Source organism: Mustela lutreola, chromosome 9, assembly GCF_030435805.1.
Source record: "Mustela lutreola isolate mMusLut2 chromosome 9, mMusLut2.pri, whole genome shotgun sequence".
Lineage (NCBI taxonomy): Eukaryota > Metazoa > Chordata > Mammalia > Carnivora > Mustelidae > Mustela > Mustela lutreola.
Window position 1 is genome coordinate 107,396,600 of NC_081298.1, and position 6,614 is coordinate 107,403,213.

The following is a 6,614-nucleotide window of genomic DNA, read 5'->3' on the forward strand; positions in this document are numbered from 1 at the left end:
CAGGCTGTCTTCTGTCAGCTCCCCGTCACCACCATCACTTCTGGAAGCACATTTCCCAGAGCCCCCTTTCCTCTATGGTTCCCTAGGGAGTTGCTCAGGAGGCACCTTACCCTAGATCTGGAGGTCAGAAGAGGAGGATTCAATGCCTTCTGTCAGCACCTGCAGGCAGGTGAGTGATAAGTGAGGGACCAGAGAATCACCTGGGGAGGGGCTGCGGTGGCTAGAGCATCAGCTGCTCCATCCCTGGCCTTCCTAGACAGGCCTGAGGACCACATGGTTAGGCAGCCTGTATCTCCAATGGTATAAATTCTCTAACTTATGGGGGATCACTGAGGAATCAATGTTTCTAGTCTCTCTCTCTCTTATTATATCCCCAGGCCTTTGAAAGAGTGATGTTTAAGCATTGCATCCTTATAGGAAGCAATTCCTGCTTGGAATATCTAGAGTGGCTTCTCTTTTGCTGCATAAACCCCAACTGATGCCTTGACCCACACTCATTGGGTGTAGTCATCCGGGGGAAAGGGAGTCAGTCAGGAGGCCTAGGAGCCTCCTTGCCCTTCTCCCAAAGCCCCAGTGACCTCCAAAGTGGGGCTGCCTCTGAGAAACTGAGCAGGTGCAGGCATCAGGGGAGCAGCAGGGGCAGCCCAGCCCCTCACATCTGCTGTCCTGGTGGTTTATGCTCTGACCTATAACGCTGTGGGCAGGTAGCTATTAGACTGCAGGCAGTAGAAGGTCCCAGTATCTTCAGGCTCCAGGCTGCTGATGGTGAGAGTGATTCTGCCCCAGACCCACTGCTGCTGAACCACGATGGGTCCCCAGTTTCCAACTTGGATGCTGCATAGATCAGGAGCTTAGGAGTTCTCCCTGGCACCTGCTGATACCAGGCTAACTACTTGTTAATGTTCTGAATGGCCCGCCCGGTGATGGCGACCCCTTCTTTTAAAGCCATGGACAAGACGTCAGGAGACTGGGTCAGCACAATCTCACCATAGGAGGCTGAAACCACACAGGAAACATCAGCAGATTTTCAAAATATGTACATGGAAGTCACCAGTATCTAGTTAGGTAAGACAGAGGATACTACTTATTTTTAAAATAAGCCAAATTCATCTGTGGAAAGATTCCCAATGAAGAAAGAAAATTGGGGATGGAAAATCATACCCCCACTTTAACCTGCTTTGTCCAAATATTCTCACTGGAACCCAGAGGAGCAGAAGGCCAAGAAATGTGTCGGAATTACCATCTTGCTGCTTTTGATGGGTCCAGTGTGTTCATGCCACACACCCAGAGACTCTGGTATAAGTTTCTGAGAGGCAGAAACACTTCAGATCTAAGAGGATGAAGATATGCAAATTATGGGGCATTCGTATTGCCTAAGTACTCAAAAATTAAGTTTGTCCAAAGAATCTCCGCACTGGGCCCCATTCTTCTCTGGGTGTGTTAAGTCTCCCTCTTCTGGCCAAGTGGAGGTTTTGAATGCACTTACCCCATGCTGGGCTAACTACAATGTCTACCAGCAGGGGGCATGGCATGTGATGTAATGCAGTCCTCTGGTAGAATTCCCTTTCACAGGCATTGAAGAGGGGGTCACATCCTCTGTCTTGGCCCAGCACTATGTTAGCTCCCGGCTCTCTGCTACTTTGTGTTGTATAAACATCCCCCAGAGCAAACCGCCAGGCCATACTCTATCAATTACATCCTGTTAATTGTAAACCATGAGTGAGAAATGGTGAGGACTTCTCTAACTTGCAAAAATACATGTGCTCCAACAGTGGGATGCAAACCCTACAAAAATTCATCTGGCCCCCTTCCCTGGTGGCTATGTCGGGGGTCCAGATATCTGAAGAATGTGGGCACATCCTCTCCGAGGTAAAGGACAAGTACTTGTAACTTGTACCTCTGACTACTGAGGTTAAAACACAGCACCTTGTTGGTAAAGGACATGTACTTGTATCTTGTACCTCTGAACACCGAGGGTGAAACACAGCACCTTGTTGAGTGTTGAGACAACACAATACAAACTTGGATAAGCCACACCATTCTGTTTTTCAGCTAGTTTTGAAGTCACTAGTATAGAGTGGGTGCAGAGCCAGGAGGGACTCTGTATCAGGTTTAGATCACGATGGAAGTGGCCCTATCACGTGGGCCCTATGACCCCTCCTATTGTTGGTTTTATGTGCATCTGTGTCCAGGAAGGATGTTGTGGACACTCTGGCAAGACCAGATGAAGACTCATAGCATAACCTCCCGGGCTCTTTGGCAAGACTTGGCCCTTCTCAAAAGCAACCTATCACTGTTCACCAAGTAGTTCCCAGCATAGCTTAGGCCCTAGTAGACCTGTCCACAGCTCATCAATTAACTGTGTGACAGAGCTGTTTGTCCTAAACCAGAAGTGTCACACCAGATTGTAAGAATTGGTGTAGCCCAGCAGCAGTTAACCTCAGAAAGGAGAAAGTATTTTCTTTAGTATTGGACCCAAGCAGATTCAGCAGGCACACTTAATTTATGGGACAAAAGTTTCAGATCACCACCATATTCACCACTTTTGCCCAAACACCCCTGCACAAGCTCCTTTTTTCAGCCTCATGAGATTTTATATCTAATGCATTTTCTTATTTCTTATTTTCTTATTTTTGCATTCTTATTGCTTCAGCCAGGAAGGGACTGCCTCTTCCAAAATTCGCTAATTCCCAGAGGCAGAGGCAGTAAAAGACTTGCCGAAGGGCATATGCTTGATATGCAAGCCAAACAATCCTGAGCCCTAATCCTTACTCTCTTCCTGTCAATGAGAGCAGCAATCTGTGACACATGTACCACTCATCCCTCTGGGTACCAGAGGACAAGGGGCACAGTTATAGTCTGCAGCCTGCTGAAATTTTCAACCTCTCCAATCTTATGTCTAAGTAGCTTGTTGACTTTGCTTCTCCATTACTTCTCATGAAATATGCAGTAAAAAATATAGGCCAGCATTACTGCCCTCTGTCTGCTCTTTTCACCTCAGTACTACCTGCGTGGTCGCTTGGCATGCTGTGTGTTCTGTTTCCAGGGGAATATGTGTATAACAAAACCTTTTTACTGCATTGTAATAGCTTTCTTGTCTTTCTTTCCTAAGACATCTGATTAAAGACACAGGGCCTGCCAACCAGCTAACAGCAGAGAAAGGACTCCAGGTTCTGCCCAGGTTGGCATCATATGTTGATGTAAGTTAAACTGGACAGCTCCCATACCATCCCGCAATGAAATAAGATGTTTTTTAGGTAGATGCTCAAAGAGCAGAAATGGTCATTGACTTAATGTGGCTGGGGAAGTGGCCTGAAGTAATAATATGGATGCCCTACGGGGTGGCTGGCTAGGAAGGGTCTGGACGGAGGAGAGTGGAAGGATAAAGGAGGAAAGATCAGTCACAAGAAATAACCCAGTCTAAACCGAAAAGAGAAACTAAGCTAAAAACAAAACAAAACAAAACCCCCAATTCAAAATCAACAATAACAAAACCCCACAGTATCTGGGATACATGGGACCAAACAAAAGATCCAACATTTGTGCCACTGGAATCCTAGAAAGAGTGGGGAGAGAGGCTGGAGATGAAAAATATTTTGAACAAGTAATTGCTGAAAATTTTCACATTTACCAGACGCCCAACAGCATAAACCTGAAGAAATATATGTCAAGACACATCGAATTATCATTTCTGAGCACTAAAGAAAAAGGAAGAATAGCACAGGATGAAAGAGAAAAATCACATCTCAGAGAGGAAAACACCTCGAATGACAGAGGATTTCTACTCAGAAACCATGGGAAGGAAGGAAATGATGTCAACGTTTTTTGTTGTTTTTTTTTTTTTCTAGATAAAATTGACATATAACATTGTGTAAGTTTAAGTTTTACACAATGTGATAATTTGATCTACGTTTATATTGTGAAATGGTTACCAACATAAGGAGAGTTAGAGCAACCGTCACTTCATATAATTATCCTTTTTGTTTTACTTATTTACTTTTTTGTGGTGAGAACATTGATGGTCTAGTCTCTTAGTAACGTTCCAGTACAATATAATACTGTTAACTACAGTCACCATGCTGTACATGAGATCAGCAGAAATTATTTCATATGCAGAAGTTTGTACCCTGTGATCAAATCTCCCCTACCTATCTCACCACCCAGCCCCTGGCAACCACCAATCTAGTCTCTGTTTCTATGTATTTGGCTGTTTTAGATTCCACATGGAAGTGATACTATACATAATGGCTTTCTCTGTCTTCGTCATTTCACTTAGCATATAACTTTCACGTTTTATCCATGTTGTCTCAAATGGCAAGGTTCCCTTCCCTTTCATGGCTGAGTAGTATTTCATTGCGTGCGTACACATGTATAGCACATCTTCTTTATCCATTTATCCGTCATTGGACACTTAGGTTGTTTCCATATCGTGGCTGTTTTAATAATGCTGCAATGGGCTCAGTGGTGCATATATATTTTAAAATACCCAGTAGTGGAATAGCTGAATCATAGGGTGGTTCTATTGTTAAGTTTTTGAGGAAACTCCATACTGTTTTCCATGGTGACTGCACCAATTTTCATCCCCAGCAACAACACGTGAGTGCGTTTCTCCTTATCCTCTCCATAACCTCCTTCTCGTATGTTCTATAACCCTTGGTATTTCTTGTGTTTCTTTTTTTTTTCTTTTTTTGTGTTAATAGGTACTGAATTTTGCATCTGCTGAGACAATCTTATGAATTTTACCCTTAATTTTGTTAATGTGATCTATCATGCTGATTGATTTATGGATATTGAATGACCCTTGCATCTCTGGAATAAATCCTTCTTGATCACGCTGTATGATCCTTTTAATGTATTGCTGAATTTGGTTTGCTAATATTTTGTAGAGGATTTTTGCATCTATGTTCATCAAGGATATGGCCCTTCTGTTCTGGACGCCAAGAGCAACAGCCTCACCTCCCATCCCCTTCTTGTCCAGGCTGGGCTGGCCCCCAGAATGGGATCTGGGAGCGGAGGCAGGTGCACATAACTCGGGCTCCTTGAAATTACGGAAACATGATAATGTGGACATGCAGCTTGCTCCAAACTGTACCTAGGTGAATAAATGTTTAATTTCAAACCCTATTATTTGCCCTATAAATATGGCCCTTGTGGGGATGGTCCACTGGAAGTGTTCCCTGAGAGGAGGACGCTCTGCCCAGGCCTCTCAGTCAGGACTCGGGCATGTCTGTCTCCACGGGGCTTCCCCAGCTGCTGAGGTGGGGTGTTGTAAGTACCCGCTACGAGGTAAAGTGACCTTATACTCATTCGTATACTCATTTGTATGCTTATACTAATAGTATACTCCTACTATTCCCTTCCTGTATGTGTAGATTCCTTTCCTCTTCTGTTTCTATTGGTTTTTCTATATTGATAATAAAGTTTTCTTTCCTTTTTGAAGCTGAAACAGGGCTGTGGTGAATCTTTTGTGCAGCACAGGAGGAGACTCTGTGTTATCACAAGGGCTACTGATGCAGATGCTCATCACACTAAAAAATACCTTGGCAGGAACATCTAAATGGGCACTGACCACTCCACTTGGCACCCTAGCTAACTTAAGTTGACACATAAAGCTAACCACCATCAGAGACAAATTGAGGGGCCGAGTGATGGGCAAACCGACTCTTTGTGAGGGTGAGGTGTGTATCCCCAGGGATGGTTTACTTGATACAGGCTCTACCTGGGTTTAGGAAAAGGCTCATGTCACGAAGTGGTGCACCAGGCACGGGGAGCCACAGAACAGCCAGGGTGCCACCTGACAGAGGAAGCCTCAGGCATCTGCCCCACTCAGAGGAAAGATGGCAAAAGAATTGTGGTTGGACTTGCAGTGCGCCCGAAGCTTCCACAGCCTCTGCCCTCCTCACCGAGACTGCGTGTCTGGCGTCTTAAGGGAATCCCACACCTTCCTCCTTCCCTCTGCTTAAGATGGAACAACAGGAGGACGAACAGGTGCGGGACGTTTATATGGTGCCCAAGCAACCCTGCGCTGACTTCTCAAACCACGGGAGGGAACTGAATTTTCTTGAAGGCACCTAGATTTCATTCATTGGTTAATTCAACACAAAACAGAAATATTGAACTGAAAAGATAGACTAACTGAAAATCAGGATTCAGTCTTCCCTTAGGTCCAATGAGGGTCCCACATGTCTCCCCAAGGGAGGAAATTCTGGGTCTGTCTTCCATCTCTCATCTCTCTGGACAGTGCACAGCTCCAGGACCCAAGCTCAAGTGTTTGTCACATCCTTACCCATCTACAGGAGAAAAATGGCCCAGAAATCAATATTTTCCAGTCAGAGGTTTTATAAAAATTTGGGCCCAAGTTCTCCACTTTTTTTTGTTTTGTACCTTCCAATTCTTTTGCCCCTCCCTGCCTCCCATTATTTGTTTCCCAGAATATTTTGTTATTTTACCAGGGTTATTGATATGAAGAGCCATGTTCATCCTTTCTCAAAACTGAACCTGTTTAAAAACATTTTTAAATTGAAAATAGATGCTCTTCATTCGATCTTGTAGCAATTTGTCATTTTAGAACTTCTTAGTTGCTCTCAGAGCTTTTTCGTTGACTTTTGTGTGTT

General features: G+C 44.4%; 1 long non-coding RNA gene across 1 annotated transcript; it reads left to right on the forward strand.

Moving 5' to 3' along the window:
- On the forward strand, nt 1-5,354 carry LOC131807798 (uncharacterized). The gene is made up of 3 exons (XR_009344600.1): nt 1-169; nt 3,113-3,200; nt 3,635-5,354. It is a non-coding gene; the product is annotated as an uncharacterized LOC131807798 (long non-coding RNA).
- The last annotated feature ends 1,260 nt before the right edge of the window (nt 5,355-6,614 follow it).